The sequence below is a fragment of the Ciconia boyciana genome, chromosome 8 (genome assembly GCF_034638445.1).
Source record: "Ciconia boyciana chromosome 8, ASM3463844v1, whole genome shotgun sequence".
Lineage (NCBI taxonomy): Eukaryota > Metazoa > Chordata > Aves > Ciconiiformes > Ciconiidae > Ciconia > Ciconia boyciana.
Window position 1 is genome coordinate 35,719,514 of NC_132941.1, and position 22,560 is coordinate 35,742,073.

The 22,560-nt window shown below is 38.1% G+C and overlaps 1 protein-coding gene across 2 annotated transcripts in view; it reads left to right on the forward strand.

Moving 5' to 3' along the window:
• LDB3 (LIM domain binding 3) overlaps nucleotides 1-22,560 on the forward strand; it is a 125,252-nt gene that overhangs the window by 10,519 nt on the left and 92,173 nt on the right. The window lies entirely within an intron of this gene.

Consider the following 22,560-nt stretch of genomic DNA (forward strand, 5'->3'; position numbering starts at 1 on the left):
TCATGTGGGAGACCCCCAACGTTGGCTCTTGGCATTCTTCCTTGCTCCACGTGGGATGGTACTCTGCTGTCTCCTTCCGTGTGCTTGGGATGCTGATATGGGCTTACTCCCCTGTCTGCCTTTCCTTGCTCTACCACGCACATTCTCCCTCCTCGGAGTCTGCCATCCTTTCTTTGCTCCTGGCTTTTGATGATGTTCAGATTAAGTGCTCTGTGAGTGGAGGAGCAAAGAGATGAAAGCTGCATTTGGAAAGTGAAAGTTACAGACCCTTCCACAAGGTGTTATAATATCTTATAGAATAGTGAAGGGAAAGAGGAAGTATATGCAGGATGTGAGGGTGCAGGAAGGAGTTGGCTAAAACAGGGTACCTTGTGGAAGTTCACAGCTGCTCTGTGTGTAGCTGTGAGGTTTCCTGTTTGTTTGATGACATGCGTTGCTGTATTAAATAGTCTTCTTTACCCTATGTTGGGGAACCCAAGCTGTAGCTAACACCAATATAATTTCTGTGCGGAGAATAGAGTATATCTCCACTGAGAATTCCTGTAAGAGAGTTTCCTCCCTGTACAACCACACATCCTATGGCCCACAAAACAATGTTTTTGTCCTGCTCATCACCAGTTCCCTTTTCCTACATTTCTGTGCTTAAGTTTCTGCAGAGATTTGCTTCCTCACCCTGCAAAATGTCATTTTAGACTGTAATAGCCAACTTTTTCTCTGAAGAAAATATGCTGAGCATAGAGAGTAGGTCACATTAATCTTCTTAAAAAAAACCAACCAACCAACCAACCAAAAAAACCCCAAGCAGGTAGTGGTTGTCAACACTTCCATAAGTTCTTCATGGCAAAACACAGGAATATGTGCATCTTTTCTAAGCCCATGTTGTACCTTCTGAGGCTAACATCATTTACTTTACGGAATTTCTAGAAAACATTCTTTAGGTGACCTAAAGAAATAGGCAAGTGAGCAAAAGAGTTAAAAAAAATCTGCCCTGCAGAGTAACAGCAACACCAAGCTTTTGTGGAAAATGTGCCCTGTGAAGATGTGCATGTGTCCTAAATGTCAATGGAAAGATGCCAATGACTCATGTCAAAAAGGTCTGGATCTTCAACTCGAACAGATCTAGTATTTCTTCTTTTATACAATATGTTAACATGTTTCTAGCTTTGAGAGTCCGAGGTGAATAAAGTCAGGGAAAAAACAAAGCAGAATAAACCTTCTGTAAGCTCTAGAGAATTTGTGAATTAATCCAGTTTTAATTTCAGATCAGTTTCATGTAGACCCAATTCTAATTCCTTTCCTAGTAAGAATGGGAAGAGGTCTAAAGATTCATAATTTACATGGAGAGGGTTGCTTGCTGTCTGGAAGAATATGAAGTGAAGAGCCATTGGTTTTTCCCAGTGTGTGTGACTTGTCATAGAGGTTATCCCAGCTTGTGGGAACATTCCTGGCAACAAAAAAAAAAAGTGATCATCACTTCCACAATATTGAAGACGTATTTGCCGTATGATTGACAAGATTAGGAGGTGGTATATAATTTCTTTGCACATCAAGGGACTGGCAGCGAATGAAACCAAAACTAGAATTTAGCTGCTTTATTTATCCCTTGAACAGGTGCAGTACAAGCAGCTGCAATAAGATCTTTGATACATTCCACCCACGATTCCCTGGAGTTTATGTGTCCTAAAGACAACCTGGAAAGGAGGCAGGACACTCTGTTGTACAGTATTATATTTTATAAGTACAGTGTGAGATGCTGATCCTTCCCATGGGGAGGGAATTCAAAGCTGGATCTGAGTTTCATGCCATTTGATGATACGGGTAAATGTCTTTTTCTCTTGCCACTCTGAGTGTTTAGCTCAATTACTTAATTTGGTCTGTAACTTTTTTGTTTTATTAAAATTCTTTATAGGTCAGGAAACAGCACAAAGGAGTAGTTTTAATATAATTTAACACAATTATTTGCCTTATTAACTGGACATTTGATGAGTTACATGTGAGGAAAGCATTGCTAAGAGGACTTGTAAACAATATTACTTTTTTGTCCACATTAAGTCTGAATCCTCCTCTACTGGTTTTGCAAAATTGGATTGGGTCCTAATATTAAATGCATCTCCAAGATTAGGAGGTCAAGGAAGAGCTCTTGCCATGTAGTTGGTTTGTTAAGCCTCTTTGTTCAATGTGTAGATAAAGGATTTAGGAAGAAACTTTCCTTGTTGGCATTTAATTTTAGAATATCCACAGTGAATGTTCTGGCCTGGATGCCAAAAGTCCTTAGTTTTAATCTTCCCCTAACGTATCTGCTCTCAGCTACTGTCTGAGAGTAGTGGCTATCTAGCCTATACATCCATACTATCCTGGGTTATACTAATGCTGTAAAGAGAGATGTATAGAAATACTCTCTAGAATATTATCTTTTTCCACTGCAGACAACCCAATTTTACAATAACAAAATATAGATCAGGAACTAGCAAGAAAAGCCCCCAAATTGCCAAAGTTATCTCTGAAAAAAGAAGAGGATGCACGCCATCTTCCAAAGCTGTTCATAGCCTCCCACCATTGCTACAACTACAGTAATGTGATACTCAGTAAAAATTAGTTTTCTCAGTGTGTCATAAGAGAAAAGCATTTTTCTGGCTAAATTCTAATGCCCTACAAGAGCTGATGGTGACCACCTTGAAGAGGTGAAGTTGAAACATCTAATTATTTCTTGATATTTATTTGAATATTTTCATATATTTATTGAGTAAAGCCGTAATATTAAAAGCTCCAAATCCCTATGTTTATTTCCATTAACAAAAAAAAAGGAAAGAAAGGAAATATGAAATCAAGTTAAAAGCATGTTTGTTTAGAAAGATATCAAATCCTGAGAACAGATAAAGGCAGCAGTGATTTGCAGTGTCCTTGGTACATTTTTAGTTGAGCTTAGTTTTACATTTTTGGTTGGTATGCAAGAAGTATTCTCTCCATTTTCCTTCCTGAATGTATACTGCCTGTGACCTCTGTATTTATCCTTGGATGCAAATGGCCTATAGAAGAATCTCTCCTGCAATTTTTTTGTATGTCTGTGATGAACAGGTACTCTTGATATATATAATAATATATATATATCCTTTCTCTGCCATTTGTCACACCATGACTTACATTTTGCTCAGTTTATCTTGCTTTGCTACCAGAATATATAAAAAATCTAGGCTGTTTTAATGGTACTTCTACTTTTTGTCCAGTTTCATTCCTTTAGTATTCAAGAATGTAGAGACTTGGATTTTTCTCCCAACTGTAGTGCTTTATTTCCTTTTGCTAATCTTTTTTGCATGCCTTGCCTAGTTAGACAACAGTTTTGATGGCCATGGATGTTTTCTTCTTGGATGAATTTGCAAAACTTGTCCAACAGGCTCACCATCTCCAACTGAACTTGTGGGCACTACTGTGACACTAAGGACAAATAGCCATTGGTTTGACTGTGCCTCTTGACACTTTCCTCTCTTCCTCTGGTGATTTATATTACTTTGCATTGCAAATAGGTTGCACTGTGACAATTCTCAGTTTAATCAGATAACGTAACAGTGTGCCATGGCCTCATGTTTGAGAGCTGCCTATAAGCTGCACTTAAAAATTGATAGTATGAATCTTAACCTCTGCTTAGCTTTGAAATATGGCTTTCACTTCCTGTAATGCCTGACATTGTCTTGAAATTTATTGTCTTTTTCCTTTCTATTCTTACCTCTGACACCTCCATCTTCAGTTTTTTATGGCTAATTTTCATTGCAAAGACTAGTGAGAGAGACTAGGACAGTCTTTATTTTTTTATTAAAATATACATTGTCCATTTTGTCATATGAGAACACTATGTTAAAGATGATGTGGTATCCTTTTCGCTAGCTTCACTCCAACCCACTCTTACCCTTAGCTGTTTATATCCTCTAAGTAGAAACCCAAGTAAGAAATAACTACAAGACTGGACAAACTGCATGAATACTGGAAATGTAAGCATATATTCCAAGATAGTGAGGTTATTAGCAAGCTAGGTATATACTAATAGATATCTAGGATGCATTTGGAAATGACTGGTAATTTTTGCTATTCCCATCTTTAACTATCAAAGCATTCAGCAATATCCTGCTAGGACTGGGATAGTATATTGAGGTTTAAGTTTGGATTGAGTGATGTCAAGAGAAATGCCAGGGTGAAGTCTGAAAGAAGAGAGAGCACTGTAAGCCTGTGTACTGGCATAGGACCATAAGGAAGAAGTTTGAAGTCTTGCCTGGCAGCTATCCTTCTATAACAATCCTCCTATTCTAATGAATACAAGGTTAATCTACTTTAATTTAAACAAGGAAGTTAGAAGCTTGGAGAATAATTAGTCCTGCTTCCACTTCAGTGCTTGTTCACAATATTTACATTGGAGTTTAGAACAAAGGTGATTTATTTTGTGTTGATCTATATGTTATTTTAAATATGTTCTGGTGTTGGTAGCAAGAAGAAATGTTTCCCTTTCACCCTAGGGATAAAAAACCAAAACCAAAACCAAAAAAAAACCACCCCCCACCCCAAAAAAAAGTAAATTCTCAATGGTGTGAGAAATGATTGGGTCTTTAAAGAACCAAAGCTATTCAAGTCATTAAAGTTTAGGTAGAATATAATTAAGGAATTCTTTTGGTTTCGCATACTTCAGACTGAGTACTAAGTCTCTGTGACATTCCCAATTCCAAATGTCAAATCTCCTCTTTTTTTTTTTTTCTTTTTTCTTAGTTTTATCAAAGTATGAAAGTATTGACTGAGTGAGATGCTATTGTTGGCAAGCCTTTGATGGACACTCCTGGAATTTTGTTGCAGGAGCCATGACTTCTGTTTTATCTGAAGTCTCACTGGCTCTTGATGACAGACAAACTCTGTTTTTAGCGTTGCACTGAAGGTCAGGCAAATGACTGGTGTCCAAATAGAGTAACTGAAGATACTGGAACAGATTTATTCCTGGTATAATTCCACTAGTTCTATGAAGTTAGAGGGGAAATATATTTGTCAAGAGCACCTTATGAGTTGAAGGATAATACTGCTGTTCTCAATCACTTGTATATAAAAGGAGGTTGGAAAAAATATAATTTAATGTAAAGTTAAAATTCCTTTTGTAAGAGAAATGCTACACTCACTAAGATAAGAGTAATAATATTTTTAGCTGATATAAACCAGCATAACTCCACTAAGGAGACTGAACACCATAGAATGTGGTATTTTTTCTAATACCTGAGAATCTAGCTATAGTTTTTTAATCAGAGATGAGGTTGAGGTTTTCTGGCTGTGTATATATTTTAGGGTTAATCTGGGAAACGTATATGCTGCTTAGGCTGCTTTCCTAGTGGCATTTGGGATGATTCCATTATTTTTCACAGATCTTCAATTTTAGCTACAGTTTTGGCATACCTCAAGTCTATAAACTGACTATCAAGCAGACTGGTTAGATATTTCACTTCATTTTTACAAGTTATCTGTGACCTTAATTCATATACAAAGCAATAAATTTATTTTGCAGATGGATCAAGAAAAGTCAGTAGTAATTTGTGAAAATGAAACTGCATACTGTTGTACCATTGGTCACGTATTAGGAAAGGAATAATCAACATCTTTGTTGAATGACATTGCGAAGGCCAAAACTACTAGAAGCTGCAAAAAATTTCTTGTAGGAGAGGCTTCGTTGCACAGATCACAACCACACTGACTGTTTCCAAATCATTGTGAGAAGTGGAGGAGCATATGCATGCTTATGGTTGCAAGAAGCATGTCAGCAGGGAGGTATAGCTATGGCTAACAAGGAGGGGCTTTTCATCTCCTACTTTGTTAGAGTGAATTGGTCAGTCTAGGTTGGGGACATATAAAGTCATAGGTGCAGAGAGATCCTTTGGTTGGTAAAAGCTGTCATCTTCTGTGCCGCTTTGTGCCTGAAGGACTAGGAGTATATTGATTACCAACATCCTGTGACATTGGGATTTGGTGCAAAAATTCAAGATTAAGTTTTTACAAAGAGGGCATTATCAAGAATGTGAAATAAATGTAAACTGTTTTACATTTTGTAAAATAGGTGCAAATATAATTTTTACAGTTCTGTGGCAGAAATGTATCCCTTAAAGCTCAAACAACATGTTTTATTACTCTGGTCTTACTTTCACCAAGAGGTTACACTTCAGTGAGCTTTGCCCTTAGAGGTGGCAAAATGTTTCTTTAATGACAGATACCCTCATGATCATGAAGTACAAACAACTGTTGCCATGACGAGGCAGGATTTCTTCAAATTCAGTTAGCTTTGGCTCTAATGCTATAGCCCGAAGGCTCTGCTTTTCCACACCATTCACAACATATGCTCTTTTAAAATCCATCAAACAATCCTACACTCGCTCTATACCCTACGTTCTAATGTCAAAGCAAATTTATGTTCTACTTGTGGCACCTGCTGCGGCACATACTTTAGCTACTTCAGGGTAGTACTAAGCATACCACCGTACTTAAAGTCCTGTCAACATAGCTGTGATAAAGACCCTTTGGAAAATGTATAGCTTCACCCTAAAATAATCATTTATCATAACTCGTAAGGGAGAATTAATTGGCATTTAGTACTTGTAATAATTTGGATTAGTGCCCTTCATGAAACAGGGCCATGTATGTAAGTACAGGCCTCATATAGAACAGACATACTTTCATTTTTAACAAGGCAAAACAATTTCTGTTACAAATAAACTCCATTTTTAAAAAAATACCTAAGATAGTCGATATATTAGCAAGTGCTGTTGCACTGAATACTCTTAAGTCAGACTTTGGAAACATCAGTCTGTATTACTAAATACTGAAAATACTATCATAGCTTAGATTACAAGTTTATAACAAAAATAGATTATACTTTTTTCCTTTACTAATATCAACATAGTTCAAATAATGAGTTAACAAAATGGTGTATTATAATATTACAGTCCACTATGAAAATATCTGTGCTATGGACTGACAAATACTTTGTCTATAGCTTATGCAAAAACATACAGATCCCTCACCTCTTTGGCATGTTACATATTATTACTGGATTTGAGAGTGTGCACTATCTACACGTGGATGGTGTTTCCCAGTTGATGTTATATCTGTTACATAAAGCTAGAAAGGGAAACAAAAGATGTTGGGGGAGGAGGGGGAGTTACTTTCTTAGTATTAACTCATGTTTACCTCAGAAGTTTCTGTAGTCATCCTTTCTTTCCACTGAGATAAGTGTACAAGGCAGAAATCTGAAATCCAATCTCTCCTAAATCCATTATACCTATCTTTTTTTTTTAATGGATCTCCGTGCTTCATAGGTTTGTCATGACAAGGAGTTGCTTAAGTGAACTACAGATAAATGTAGATGGATCCTTTTGATCCTGTGGACCATTCTCCTGACTTTCTGCCAACACAGGCATCTTCAAACTTTAACTTCTGTGATTTAGGCTTATATGTCATTCAAAAGATTGCAAAGATTGTGTGCCCTGAGTGTTCACATACTGGAGCAGAAAAGGACTGTCTGGTACAAAGAGGAAGGTGTGCTACACGTTGACTTTGCAAGATGGCAAGTTATGTGTGAGTCCTACCAGCTCTCTCTTTTATGAAGCGAGTTTGCTGTCGCCCTAGCCATAGCCATTAGAGAGGGGTTCTCAAATGTAAAGGATGGACTTACGAGTTGTTACTTTTGATAATAAGAGCAGGGAGGTTGCTCTTCGGGACAGAAGGAAACAGGAACATGAGCACTATGCTGCCCACAATCCTCAGTTTTACTTCCATACTCATAAAACCAACAAACATTAACATAAAACTGTAGGGGGAAATAGAAGAGCTTTTAGAACCCTATTGTAAATTAAAGGTATGTTTTCCAAATGTTATCTGAGAAGAAGTCATTGTTATTTTGCCCGAGGTGAAAATGCGAACTCTGATTTACCGTTGCTGGGCAGCTATGCAGTCATTTGTAGTGCTACAAAGCAGTTAACAGAGAAACTGAAATACTTGCATTTGCATTGAAGAGAATAACTGTGCTAAGTAATGGGGGATTGGGACCATAATATTTTTGCTGTGCTAAAGCTTTATTTCTAATGTGTTGACAGACAGGACAGAAATCCAAAGAGACAGAAGTTCTCTGGTTCTCCAGGCAAACAGGCTGGGGTCACAGGAGGAGTATGCACGATGGAATTCATTTCCTGCATGAGACCCCTTGACTTACTAACTTTCACAACAGCTTAATTCATACCTTACTTGGGGACAGTACTTGTAATCATGCTGTTTCAAAAGCTGTTAATATTAGAGCAGTTATGTTCTTTGCCCTTCCTTCTTTAGAAGGATTTAACCACTTTTGATATTCAGACTTTCGGTTCTCCGTTCTGGGTTGTTTTTTTTTTTTCTTCTGAGGGCTGATTATCAGTGTACCTACTAATACAAGCACAAGACTTTCTAATTACACACTGATACAGATAAACAGCACACGGCCTTCTTATCAGTCTTTACATAAGATGGGCATGACTTTGTGTCATATCTGAGTTGCAGTCAGCAAAAGCTCAGCTTGACAGCCTAGTGCTTTTTCCCTCTGGACTATCGTATTGCACATTCTTACAGGGTCATGCATGATAAAAAAGGATGAGGGGCCTCCAAAGAGACGTGACCGATACCTTATTGTCTGCGGAGCTTTTACCTCTGCACTATCACTGCAAATCTCTACACAGAGGCTGCAACAGATGCTAGAATTATTGCCTAGACTACAGGGCAGAGTAGCATAGAGCTTGAAATCCATGCTTTCATGTCAATTCTGTTGATCTGTGCTATTCACACAGAGCAGCAGAGTTAGATGAGATGATGTTAGATGTTTTGAAGTGGAGAGTGAAGAATGTGTCTTGTTCCTCTCTGACATAGCCAGAATCTTGTAAAATAAGTTTTCTCTTTTTCTTATGTCTCAGTTTCTCCTTTTTTCTATTTGTATTTTTTATTAGGAACTCATTTTAATACCTGGATGATTTCTTTATACCAGTCTTCTGTATCATTTGCCCAAAATACTGCTTGTTGTCTTGTTTGTCACTCTGTGAACCACGTTAATTCTTTATTTGCAATACTTGTATTACCCTGAAGTACAGGGCCAGGGAAGCTCTGGGCCTCGTTATACTAGGCACTGTACATACGTGGAAGAGAGACGTCAGTGCCTCACTGTTTAAAACCAGAGAATTTCCTCAAATTTCTGGTGTGTCTCTTCATCAGAGAAGACAGATAGCTAGATTAATCTAAGCTTACATTTACATTTTCTCTGTGTGGTTGACACATATAGCTTTAATATCAGCTGCTGTTTATGCTTAATACTTCTCTCTGCAGCCTCGGAAGTCTCTCCAATTTGATAATAAAATTTTTGTGGTAAAATGCTATTTCCAGTAGTGACTCAATGTTAAGACTGAATAATAGGAGTCTTTTTCTAGTTCTGACTTGAGATAGCTGTTGAAGAATAGCATCATTATGAAATTGTTGCTTTGTAGATACAGAATAGGAGGTTAATGTCACTGTGTGGAATAGAAATGATTTTTACTTGAATGTATGCTGGACAGGGTATGACCCAGAAGACTCATTGGTATGATCTAGAATTGTGAAGGAAGCTCTTTTCTGAGGATTTTATGTAGGAGATACACAGGAAATGGAAGTAGAGGGTGAATTTCTTTCAATCCTGGAAATGATACAAAAAGGCAGAGGGGAAGGCCATTCAGAAGAAAATGCCTGTCACCAGCTGAGAGAACCAGATGGACATAATCTGTGGTACTATTTAAAATATGTCTAGTAAAGGTTTGGGAGCATCTTTGGACTTTGTTAGGCAGTTACATGTAAAATGCATATGTTGTTCCCATATCATACACATATGTAATCTTACAGTCTCTTGAAGAGCTGTATAATTCTATAAATAGAAGACCCATCCTAGGATAAAGAGAGATTACTAATACAGCTCCATTTGGCACTTCTGTCTGCCCCAGGAATCTCCCCAGCTGCCCAATAACCATCCAAGCATTCTTAATTTTCATTTATTTCCGCTCCTTGGTATCTGAAGTAAAAGCCTCCTGTTGTTAAATAGGTGCATATTCACTTTGAGAAATGTTTTCTGCTGCCAGTGCAGTTGGCACAGTCTTGATGTGGAGCACATCAAAGTTCCATCGCTGACAGTTTTTAAATATTTTCTCTGCAAACATGATTCATGAGACTAAGCAATGCTACTGAACAAGATGCTGTGAGAGAAGGAAAGATATAAAAAAAGGAAACAGATGAAAAATGAAAACTAGGGAGGGTGGGAGCCAGTCCTCCACTAAGTAATCTCCTGATTTAAGAGGATTTAGAGAAACTTGGCCAAGATCAAACTCTGACAACATATTAAAACTCCAGAACGCCTACAGATTTTGTTTGCACGTGGGTGTACAGCTCTGAAAAATATTACTGTAAATATAACTCTGCCTAGAACAGAGAACTCCCATAATTCCATCAGTCTTAATTCTGGCTGGATCTGAGATTTGCATGTTGGTATTAGGGAGTACATTAATCTTTAAAGACATTTTTGCTTTATGCGGTCCAAAATGTCACTTTAATTTAGCCATTCAGATGCTTGCTTGATGACAAAATGATGAAGCTCATTGTCCTGCAGTTTAGCTAAGTCCTCATTTGAGATCAAAGTGGAGGGTTAACTTTTTTCTACATGTTCCTTTCATTCCTCATTTGTATCAGGCAAATAATGGTTTTACTAGCAGCAGGAATCCCTATTAAAGTAATTGTCATATTTTGTTATCTATACAATTCATTGTTTAGCAATTCATTTGTTGCCAGATGAAGGAAAAAAGACAAACTGGGCACAGAAAGGCAGACCACCTTAGACTTTCTGAAATTCTTTCTTGGTCAAACAACAACTTTACTGCTGCCTCTTCCAAACCAATTATTTTGACATGCTCCACTGCAGAGGTTACAGTGTCTAACGCAGCCAAGGAAAACACTGTTAAACCAAATTCTGGACTTGATTGCATTCCTTCCATGGACTTAAATAGATGTCCTGTGAACATTTATTCCATAACAAAATATGCAATCATATTATCATAATTAGTGTATTTACCCTGGACTAGGAGAACAAAATTCCTAATTCAGACATGCAGAATTTTGAAACTCATTGTGGCTAGGTGTGTAGCTCATTACAACCTCTGCTTCCAGTGCTTCTGAGAAAAAGGTCTGCAGCTATCAAGGAAGGAATGAAAAATAAAAGCATAGCTTTGAGATGGAGTGAAGCACCCTGCAGAATAATTCTATTATGCCCAAGTCATTTGTTAAGTTACACAGCTTGACGATCCATAAGGAGCTGTGCTCTGAATCAAGGATGAATTAATATCTTAAACTAAGAATCAGAACCACATTCATCTAGATAAAGCCTAGCTGAATATACCAAGCAGGCTAATTATGATTTTCACACATAATTTATGCACCAAACCTTTGTTACCTAAGAATGTTTATTACATACAAACGTGTAAGCCATTTTGAAAATCTACCTCTTAAACCACTGATCATGCTGCCAAACTGGTATAAATCTTTATGATTCACTGTTACTTTCCTTCCAAGTATAATTAACTACCTGAAAGAAATAGGAATGTACAGAGGAGTGAGAGTTGGAGGAGTATATGTAGACAGTATGCTTCAAGGCCCTGCCTGAAACACTCTATTAAAACTTGCGTGCTCTGTAAGAATAATCCTGCCTTAGCTTGGTGCTGCTTACACCAGTAAATGGTGAACACCAAATCTAGATGAGATAAAACAGGAGAGAAGCAGAGTACCCAAAAAGGAATTGGCAGAAACATTGCTCCCCAGGTTAACAGGTAAAAGTATCACTAACCAGCAGTATCAGTATCACAGGCAAATCTGCACGCTGTGTTTTGCAGGGGCCTTTTGGTTAGACAGAAAGTGTTCATTCACAGTTGATGGTTGCCCACTTTGCTATCTGTGAAAATCTGGAGATTTTCATTGGACCCTCTGGAATATAGTACAAAATAAAGTTGAAGACGGGATACATCTTACTTGGCACTCCCAATGCAAACTGAAAGCTCTCTAACCCTCACCTATTGATCACCAGGGTGAGCAGCTCAGAAGGTAAAAGGCTGTCCACAGTAGCATGTCAGCTGGATAGGAAATACTGACCAGGATTCTCTTCCTGCCTTAGTACCTTCTTTCAAGTGCCAGTTACTGGTCATAGTCTTTGCATGTTGAAATCCCCCTCCACACACACATGTGCTGGGTAATTCCTCGGGGAACCCAACACCTGTCATCAGAGACAATAGATCAGCTTGTCCACAAGGCAGTGCTTCTCTGGGCACCTGAAAGATTGGTGGATGAATGTTGACAAAGTAGGTTATACACCTGGTATTACTGCTGGCAAGGGGTCCAAATGTCATCCTTGTCACAACAATAGCTAAGTAAGTTCTGTGATTGTCAAAAAGTTTCTGGTTTTCCTATTGTGGAAGTAGTTCTGTTTTTCTGACAGTGAGTATTGGGAATATGCTGCTGAGTGGGATAGTCAAGTAAACATGCTTTACCATTTTAGAGAACACTAGAGGGACTGGGAGTTTGAATAAATAATTTTCCCTCTGCAAAAATAATAAAAACCCAGTAGCTTATCCAAAGATAATTGAGGCTGCTTAAACTATGCACTCTGCTGAATTAGGAATAATGAGATCACAGACTCCTGCCTTTATCTGGAATGGAAATTCCCCAAGAACAGCTTTCCTGGTAGTGGTTGGGAATTTTTGAGTCAAGTTTCAGCCCGAAACTTGGGCATAAAAATAGAAGACATGGTGTGATGAAGGTGAGTGGCATTGTTTGGATCATCAAACACAGGTCAGTTTAAATGAAGAGCTATTCACCATAGGCAAATTAATATTAACTAGCTGAGGTCATTCATTTCTTGAAGATCTTTCTAAATAACCTGCTTCTAAATCAGCTGATGGCTTCTCAAATTTATGGGACATTCTTGTTAAAACCTTATTTCAGTGCACCCTTCTTGATGTTGCATTTTCTTAACTTAGCAGTATCTTCAGTTGTAGGCTCATAAACAATGTGTTGGCTCATAAACAATATTGATGTTTTATGAAGACTTTCTGTAAATTTTCAGAACATAATATCTTTGTTGTTTGTGTAACATTTTGTAAAAGATTTTTACTTCTGATTCTCCCTAGGAAATGGTGCAGGTTAGGAAGGGGAGCTGATAAAGCAGTACTCTGTGTTCCCCTTCTTTTCCAGAATACCATCAGTCCAGGTTACCTTTGTGTATAGCACACCCATCTGATCTGACTTCTTTCTGACCAGAAATTAAACAAGCTTGTGAGCCCTAGGTTAATGTAGGAGCCACTCTGTCAGGGTTTGCTTGGCCTCCTGTTTCATCACAAGCTTGATGGTTTGTTGGGGAGAGAAGTAAAGTAGGTTAACTGTTATGGTCACCAAATCTACCTGTGTTGCATTAGTAGTTGAACAAAAATCACTGTCTCTTTCTCAATAAATGATACTTTTTCCATCTTAGTAATTTGATTTTTTTTTTTTTATTTTGAGCCTGAAATAGCCTTTAGCTACAGACAGTACCAGTATGTTAAAACATTTCATTTCCATTATTTCATTTTGTCTGTAAACAGGAAGCCATTCTAAAGTCACATAAAAATTTGTTATTGTAGAGTATACGGAAAATACTCTAGTATATGGAAAAAAAGACAAAAAAACACATTTTGAAAACTTTTCAGCTTAATACTGCTATGTGCCCTGAAGCCACTGTGAGATGTGTGGGAAGGTACTCAGCTACATTTATGCAGTAGAGGATTATAAAGCTGGTGGATGTAAAATTCACTTAGAGGGATGCTTTTATCTTGAGAAAACCATATATGTCACTGGCTTGTACTTTGTCAAATAAAATCTGGGGGTTTTTATTATACTCTGCAAGCTTTAAGTGGGAAATTTTTTAAGATTGCTGTACCCACCACTTTAATGGGTTAAAACACCCAAAACCAGCATTGGCATCATCACTCTATAAATGAAGTTCAATTCTTGTCCTCAGCAATAGCCACATCCCTCCTCAGTCAAGATAAAGAAGCAGTAAAACAAGATGCTTCCTTTTTTAAAATTCAGATTTTGTTGCTTTTAATTATTATTTTGTCAGTCTTCACAATCTTCAACATAACAAGTTTTCCCTTTTAGATTTGAGATTATATCAATATGTTCAAATTATTTCCTGTTAAACAAATGTGATTCCTGTGGCTTCACAAAGGAAGTGGCATCTCTGTGTTCAATTGAAAGGCAAGGAAAACAAAGCTTAAGCTATTACATTTTAACAGGTGAAAGAAACATCCTCAGTCTCTACAACTTCCCTTGCTTCCTGAAACATCCAGCAGTTTACGTACCTGTTAAATGTGTCAAGATTGTATTTTACCTGCTGCATCTTTAAATTTCCAAGGATCCTGCTGGGATACCTGGTAGGATGTCACGTTAGACAATAAACGTGATACAGCATATTACAGAATAAATTTGCATTGCACTTTCTCAGGGGATTTGCTTCTTTTCTTTTTTATTCACTTGGATCTTGAAAGGAATTCTTCACACCCTGAAGTTTAAAGCCTGTGCTTTTGTTTATTCTCTCACAGAGCATGGATGAATGCTACAGGTACAAAACAGTTATTCTTGTGGATAAGGAGAGTGTTTAATGAGTAATTGATGCTATATGGTGGATGGTTAATGCTGGGCCATCCAATTGAAACAGATTCACATCGGGCAATACAGCCTCTTAAAGCCTTAGACTCAAAAGTAATGGCATGATACCAAGTGTAGTTCCTGCAAATTTAGTTCTGATTCAACATCTGTTGCTGTGGACATGTGCTACATTTTATCATCTTCCATACAAATGCCTTTACTATACTATTGTAGCATCTGTAGGCAAAACATGGAGTTGAATACTACATACTTCTGGTTTAGAGACAGGACTGCTATTTGCTGTGGTAAACTGGCAGCTCGTGTTTTAGTGATCAGAGGAAGAATTACTCCCCTGGTATTCCGGTGGTCAGAGACAAAAAGAACTCAACAAACAAATGCTCATTTAAAGAACAGTTAAATGCATCAATGTAATAAGTATCCTAATTTACAAACACACAGGAGCAGAAGAGTCACTTATACATCAGTCAAATCTGTGCTGGAACCTTAGGACTTACTCAAAGTCAAAGCTATTTTAAGTAAGTTGCTTAATATCAGAAGTGGCTGCAGGCCACTAACTGCCAAACTAAAACTCTCACTATGGTCTCAAATGTCCCTTTAGTCAGGCCTTATTGTTGCTGAACTGATGAAAAGCCCTTCGAAGTTATAAAGCATTGTAGTCTTAGTTATATACAATGAAATGCATTAAGCAGAATGAGCTTGAAAAAAAGAAAATCCTACCATAGTGGCCAATAGCAAAAGATATAAACCTCTCAGTTTATTGCTAATGCTTGTAGGGGGAGACAAGACAAACTGTGTTTGTATGAGGAGGTCAAAAAACTGCACAGAATGTAGAATTCAAGAAGCCAATAGCTGTGAAAATGTGAAAGGCCATATTGATAACTGAGATCTGTCTACTTGAAACACAAGGAAACATCCCACCTTATAAAACAGCCTTAAAATGAATTAAAATTTGAAAAAGAGAAGTAGGGAAGAGGAAGGGGAACCTTTGAAGAAACTTGGCAGTTCTGATCCTGCAGGCACTTACAAGCTGAGTGTAACTTTATTGCAGGGAGTTGTGCTGTGGAAGTCAACAGAACTGCTCACACACACGGCACTGCCAGAATGCTAAGCATCAGTACCACAGTTATATTCTTAGTTTGATTTGCATTAAGGTTATTAAATTCTTTGATAGCAAAGAAGAACTTACTCACTTGTTCCTTAAAAACTGTTGTCGTAACAAAACAATCGACGTTTATTATTATATGACTTACCTCTCTGCTTCATTTCATTTCTGCCAGATACATAGCACACACTATCTTGGCACAGTACGTGATGCGAACTGAGAATAGACTGAATAGATCTAACAGCTATTTTTAGATGAAGATTGGGAGAAGAGAGATTACTATTAGTCATACCATACAAGATTCAGAGAGCTGCATAGTCTTCTAGCTATGCCAACACATCCTATTAAAAAGCCACATCCACATTTTGACTATCATCTGTATAGTTGGTATACATAGACTAGTCATGCTTCTAACAGACTAAGCTGCAAACTCCAAAATATTTCCTTTTTTTTTTTTTTTTTTTTAACAAAGGATTGACAATTTTTCAATCTGATAAGGTGGAGTTGAGGCAGAGAATGGAATGATCTTCCTTCCAAGCCGGGACAGGGGCATTCACACTCACTCTCCAGAAAATCCCTCAAAGCCTTGCCTAGGGCAATCTCCTAAGCATTGCCTATACACTTCCTTTCATTTCCATCTGAAAATCTTTTACATTTGTCTTATTTTCATCACCTGGGTCTATTTAGCTTGGCAAGAAGGGCTAGCTGTCTGTCTTCTTGCTTGAAGAGCCTGTATATTGTGCATGAACAGGAGCCTTGTAAAGGCATTAAGCAGAAGGAAAATTTCTGCTGTTAATTGAGGTGGTATCATTCCAGCGTGGCCTGGCATACCCGAGACTGAGGTAAGCCGGACAGCATGAGTGCCAACAGCCCTTCTGCTCTTGCAGTATAGATTTCAGCACAGGGTGTCCTGAATTATAAGTGCTTGACTGGCAGTCCCACAAAATCTCTGTGCTGCTGTGGCATCGTGGCTCCTGGTGCCCAAGAGAGGTAGATTAAAGTTATTTTAGGTGTTCTCACATGTATTGTAATCTCCCTTCCTAACTGCAGATGAAGCATAGCCTGAGAGGCCACTTCAGAGTGTCTCTGCAGCTTGCCAGCTCAGCTCTGTTTGATATAAATGGAAGCTCTTCAAGGTGTCAGTGGCACATTTTGCAGATGCCCTGAGCATTCTTTTAAGGCAGGTTTTGTTGTCTCATTAAAAACAAAAAACAGAAAGGGGGGAAAAAAAGTAAAGCCTGGCAGTAAATAGAAAACAACGAGACATTTTCTTCAGGAAAATGGTAGCTCCAAAAAGGGAATTTTCTTTAGGTTTGGTTTGTGATATGTGTAAGTTTCATTTCCAGTTTCCTGTAGTCCTCTGTCTTTACATTTAATCAGTCTTGCTCAGCTCTCCCATCTGACACTGAAAGGTACAAAAGCCATCATCAAAGAGAGTGGGATGTTTGCTCTATGGTGTAGGTTAACTAGGCTTTTTCTTTTTTTGTTCCTGTACTATGCATTCTGGCCATGTGTCAAATGAAATGGTGAATTTCTGCCTGATGACTTATCCCAATGCGTTTTATTCCTTTTCTTTGCTGTTTTTTCTTGTCCAGAATTGTCTTCTATTTTCTAAGAAAAGCCATGATTTTCCCTTTGGAGCTGTTACACGTTTATTGTGGGGACAGCGATGGAAAGTGACTTATTTAGGAACCAATAATATAAATTTCCTCAATTAACTTGTTAACAATAGGAGGGGAACTAATGTCTTCAGTCCAGAGATAACTACTTGGATTCATATGGGCATTCAGCAGTTCAGTGCAAGTGTTCTGTGGTGGGATGTCAAAGCATGTCTCTCCTCCTTTCAGTAGGTCGTGCTCCTATGCGCAAAACGAGTTTTGCTGCTGCTCCCAGGCGTTGTGAGCCTCGGTGCTTAGAAAGCCTATGAAGGTTTATTGGAAGCACCTATACAAAAATCCATTTGCAAAAATTTAACAAAGGGGGATTTAAACGCTGTTTTCTCCATAAAGGAAACACATTTTATTTTCTAGTGATCCTTAGTGTCTGTCCATTCCTTTTCTTGATTAGTATATTATAGTCTCTGGTAACTGATAGTTTATGTCTTGTCTCTGATTTCTAGCCTTTCTCACTATGGAAAGGAACATTTTCTTTTGATATTTTTTTTAATCCCAGAGATCCTGAAGAGGAGAAGGTATTCATTCCCAGTGCTTTAGTGTATTTCCAGTGCTAGTGAATACTTGATTCTCTGAAACATTGTTCTTAATTGAGAAGAGGAAAATAGAAAACTTGTTGATTTGGGGGTTGGGGTCAGGAAGGAGTAAGGCATAGCTCAAGTCCTGGAAAAAGAGGAGGCTCTGGCTAATGCTGCAAGCTACCGTATTAACACCTTCTCAGTGGTATAGGCCTCCCTATGTATTTTTGTCTGCCTTGTCAATTAGGAGTTCCTTGGGGCAGGAAAGCTGTGTCCATCCATCTGTTTATACAAGCATTCTCGTTAGTATTTTAACGCTCGGCCACACAAATGCTGCCTGATCCCTATCACTCCCCCTTTGGAGTGGAGCTGAGGGGGCTTGAATGGGAACACGTGCTGTTCTCAAGGTGGTGCAGCAGCTGCACTTTGTACGCTGCCTCCCAGAGCTCCTGCTAAGTAGTGTTTACTCTGAACCCAGTGCAGGCTTATTTTTTAGGGCACAGCTGTCACTGTCGTACTATATATTCACCCAGTATACAGATCTGCTCACAACAGAGCGTAGTAAGAATTCTCTGTAGTGCACTGAAAGCAACATGTGATACTTCCAGCCTGCCCACTTACTTTAAGCTGGGGATATTGGAAGTCAGATGTCTGCCCTGTAGGAAATTTGTGAGGGCTGAAAATTCACATCTCTGGAGCAGCAAGTGTTCCTCTGCTTTTCTGAGAGAGGCGAAAGATGCTTGGCTTTTCAAAATGAAGTCTGTGCTTGGGCTTGAGTTGCTAAAGAAACACCATTAAAATTAGATCTGCGGTGGTACCCTGGCTTGCTTTTTGTAAATCCATTGACAGAAATAGCTATACCTTGAATCTCTGGTGAACATCTCACTGTAGCCTTAAATAAAGGCATTTGTAACACCTAGCATCTGAAAGCTATGTTGTAATCCAGAGCAAGTGAGTTAAGACTATTACAAAGGTTTTCTAAAATAGTTCTGTCTAGATCTTGCCCAGAGATGTTTTAAGAAAAAAACATTGGTGGTCTAATTGAAAAATGCGTATTTGGCCTAGACAGAAGTATATTTCTCTACTTTTGTTACTTCTGTTAATAGAAGAGAGGCTGAGATGAGAGAAAACTAGAACTTACTGTGTAGACAGATCTGGATTTATCTAACTCCAAGGCTTAACTAACATTCACCCTTCATTTAAAAAATATTTTTAAAAAACCTTTTTAAATAGAAAATAATCCCTAAAGATTTCACAAAGACACAGTGAGATCCTCCCTGTTTGTGATTATATTTAGTAATTTTTTAGTAGATCAGAGATGAATTTTCAAAGCAAAATACCAGCAGATAAACACTTTGCATTCCATTCCTTTCTGTTGGATTTTAAAAAATGGGAACAAGATAGTCTTGAATGTGCCTTGACACTGCGTATCTGGCTGCCCTATATCTCCATCTGTACACTGGTGTTTTGTCCCCAACAATTACTGACTGTTTTCAATGTCTACTGTAAATGCACGCTGTGGGTTTGCTTGAAAGTCTCACGGAGAAGTCTGTTAGCTTCTAACTAAAATAGGTATAATGTTGTACTTTGATTTGAATATTTTATACAGATTATACATCCAGACTTTAATAATGCCTTCTATATAAAGCTCTACAGAACCAAATAATCTACGTAGCATGCTCTTAGCCAGTGGGAAGACTAGGGGAAGAAGTAATTCTTTCCTGATAGTTATTATGGTTCTGAATTACAGATACAATAAACTAGATCCATCTTTTATACCTGTGAGTCTTACTGTCTATGAAGCTAGGGTAAGCTGAATTTTAGAGGTAAAGTGGCCCCTGAAATGGGAATTGGAAAGGTAGAGCTGTATGAAGGAATCTGGCCCAGAATTTGTTACCATTATACTTAGCTGAAGAGTTGACTACAAATCACTTTAATTTCCTTTTCAAATAAAGGAACAGTGGCTGGTAAGCCATGATTGAGACCGTTTCCTTATCTTTCACAGTATGGTTCTCCTGTAGCTCTTTGCCTCAGAAACAGTGTTGCAATGGCCATAGTTAGAAATTCATAGAAATCACAAATTCAAAGTTACCCAGGACTTTTTGTTTGATAGATTCTTCTGATGAATATATTTTTCGTTTAGGTAGCGTTTTCTAAAAGTGTTAGGCAGAAAATATCCCACTAGAGTAAGTGAAATCAGGTGACTAGTTATATCCATCCCCTCCCTATAAATTTGACTCTAATTCTGGGACAGGTGTAGTTACCTGCTCTATCTTTATTTTAAGATATAACATTTAAATTTGGGGATGCAAAAAGCAGAAATCAGAGAAACTGAGAAGGAAGTCAGTATGTTACAGCTATCTTAAACTAGTCCCAGATCTAGACTTCTTTATCCTTTCTGTGGAAGCTCTGCTTCTCTGGGCTTATTTTGTTTGAAGCATCACTGGGGAGTAGAAGGAGAGATGTATGTGTTAAGTAAGAATTCCTGAATTAGGGCAGACATTTGACTTTCAGTAAGTGGGTTGATGTTCAAAAATTAGTCTTTGTTCTTGATGAGCAAAAGGGGAGTTCCCAGCATTTGGAACCAGCTGTCTGGAGACTGGAAGTATCAGCATCACACAGTTAACGTTTTGTGGCAAGAACTTGCACGTTTCATGAGGAGGCAAAAAGTGGTGTCTTAGAAAAGTATGTGTGAAGATTATTTATTAAAAAATCTTTATCAAGAAGGCTCAAGCCTTGGTGTCTACCTGAGTGGCAAACAGTTTATGTTAATAGAGAAAAAGGGTAAATTGAGAAAGACTGAAGTGTCCTACTTGATGACTTCAAGTCTTACTGACTGATTTATCCGAGTTTGGCTTTTGTTCACATTTTGCCTTTTCCTGACCTCTTATTTTATTGCAGATTCTGTTTCTTGACATATTTGGGGGACTGAGCAGGGAAGAGTCTTTCAGTAACTATACAAGTTCATGTGGGTACACAAATAACCCATATTCTTTATAGGCTTCTAGATTCTGTGTACTTCACACAATGCAAGTCAATGAAATGCAAAGAAGTTAATGTTTGTATAATAGGTTAGGAAAACTATGCTTGTAATATGAATCTCTTGTTTCTACTAATCTCTTTCTATGAGGGTGCATTAGACTGCAGAATAAAACTCCATCATTTAAACTACCACAAAGTATTTCCCCCACCCCTCAGTTCCTTAACACCAGAAAAATACATCAGGGAATGGCACTGCCATTATCAGTCAACTCTACTTTGCATGAGAACATTGTATCTGTGGCTGTCCTTCACTCAGAAAACATAGAACTCTTACCGCTTTTATCTCTAATGAAAAGGTATAGAAAGCTGTCTCTTCCAGTCAGATCAGTTCTGGGATATTATTTACAGTGCCTAATTCCAGAGTAATCTGTATTTTAAGTAGAGTGTCCGAGTATTCAGGGTGCTGTGTTCTAGCGCCCGGATACTAGAGCTTGTGTTCTAGTAAATTGACAACTCCCATTGTCAGACTACACTGTCAATTAGACTGACAGCCTCAATACTGAGCACCTTTAATGGGGTGTTAAGAAAGGCTTCTTTCTTTTTTTCTTCTTTGTCTTTGCCAGTGGAAGAGCACAAACAAGCAGTCTAGGGAATTGTTTTGGAAGGACTCTTTTGTTTTGAGTATGTACATATTTTTAAATGTTTTGAGGTCATATTAGGGAAGGCGGGTTAAGGAATTTCAGTTCACACTTGATGAGGAAAAGTGTTTGGATTTGGGTTGGATTTTGGTTTCCTTAGGAACTTAACTTCACAGTTTCAGCCTAGATTAATTCACAGGGGAATTTTGGCTCTTAATCAAATATATCTTTCTTTTATGTTCACTGTACTGAAGGAGCAGAGTTTTTGACTGCAGCCTTTGTTGTAGTATTTTAGATTATCCTTGGGGTTTTTTAGAAGTGAGGAACATAAGGAAGTGAGTACCTAAAAATAAAAGCAAAGACCTATAGCTTATGTCTGTACCCTTTAAGTACTGAGTGCTGAAAGCAGAGGACAGCTCTGATGCGCTCAGTAAAATTGGTCTGGCTGATGGTATGTGAAGGCTCTTCTGTTTTAGTTGGAGTTCCCTAATGGAGTCAAGTTTCATAAGTAGCTGTACTGTATCAATGTCATCCAGATGCAAGCTGAGAGGGCTGTGTAAAATTGAGGTCAGGATACTGTCCATTCGGAGAAGATGCAGTTCACAAGGCATCTGGAGCTAACAAAATGTGATGCCATAGTGAACCAGAATTTCTGAACTGTTGTCTCAGTAGTTAGGTTTGTAGTTGAAGCATTGTGGCTTCTTATTTCTAAAAGTGCTGGTCTGTCTTTGGACTGTCGGGTCCAACACGTTGATGAGGTCATCTCGGGTATGTAGTAATCTGTCTTGGTAATGGAGCTATAGTTGTATGAGGGTAAGGTTAAGCAGAATGATTTCCTATAAAGCTTGCTATAAAAGAAGCAAAGCATGTCCAAGGCCCCTCACATACATTCATTTTCTGTCCGCTCAATA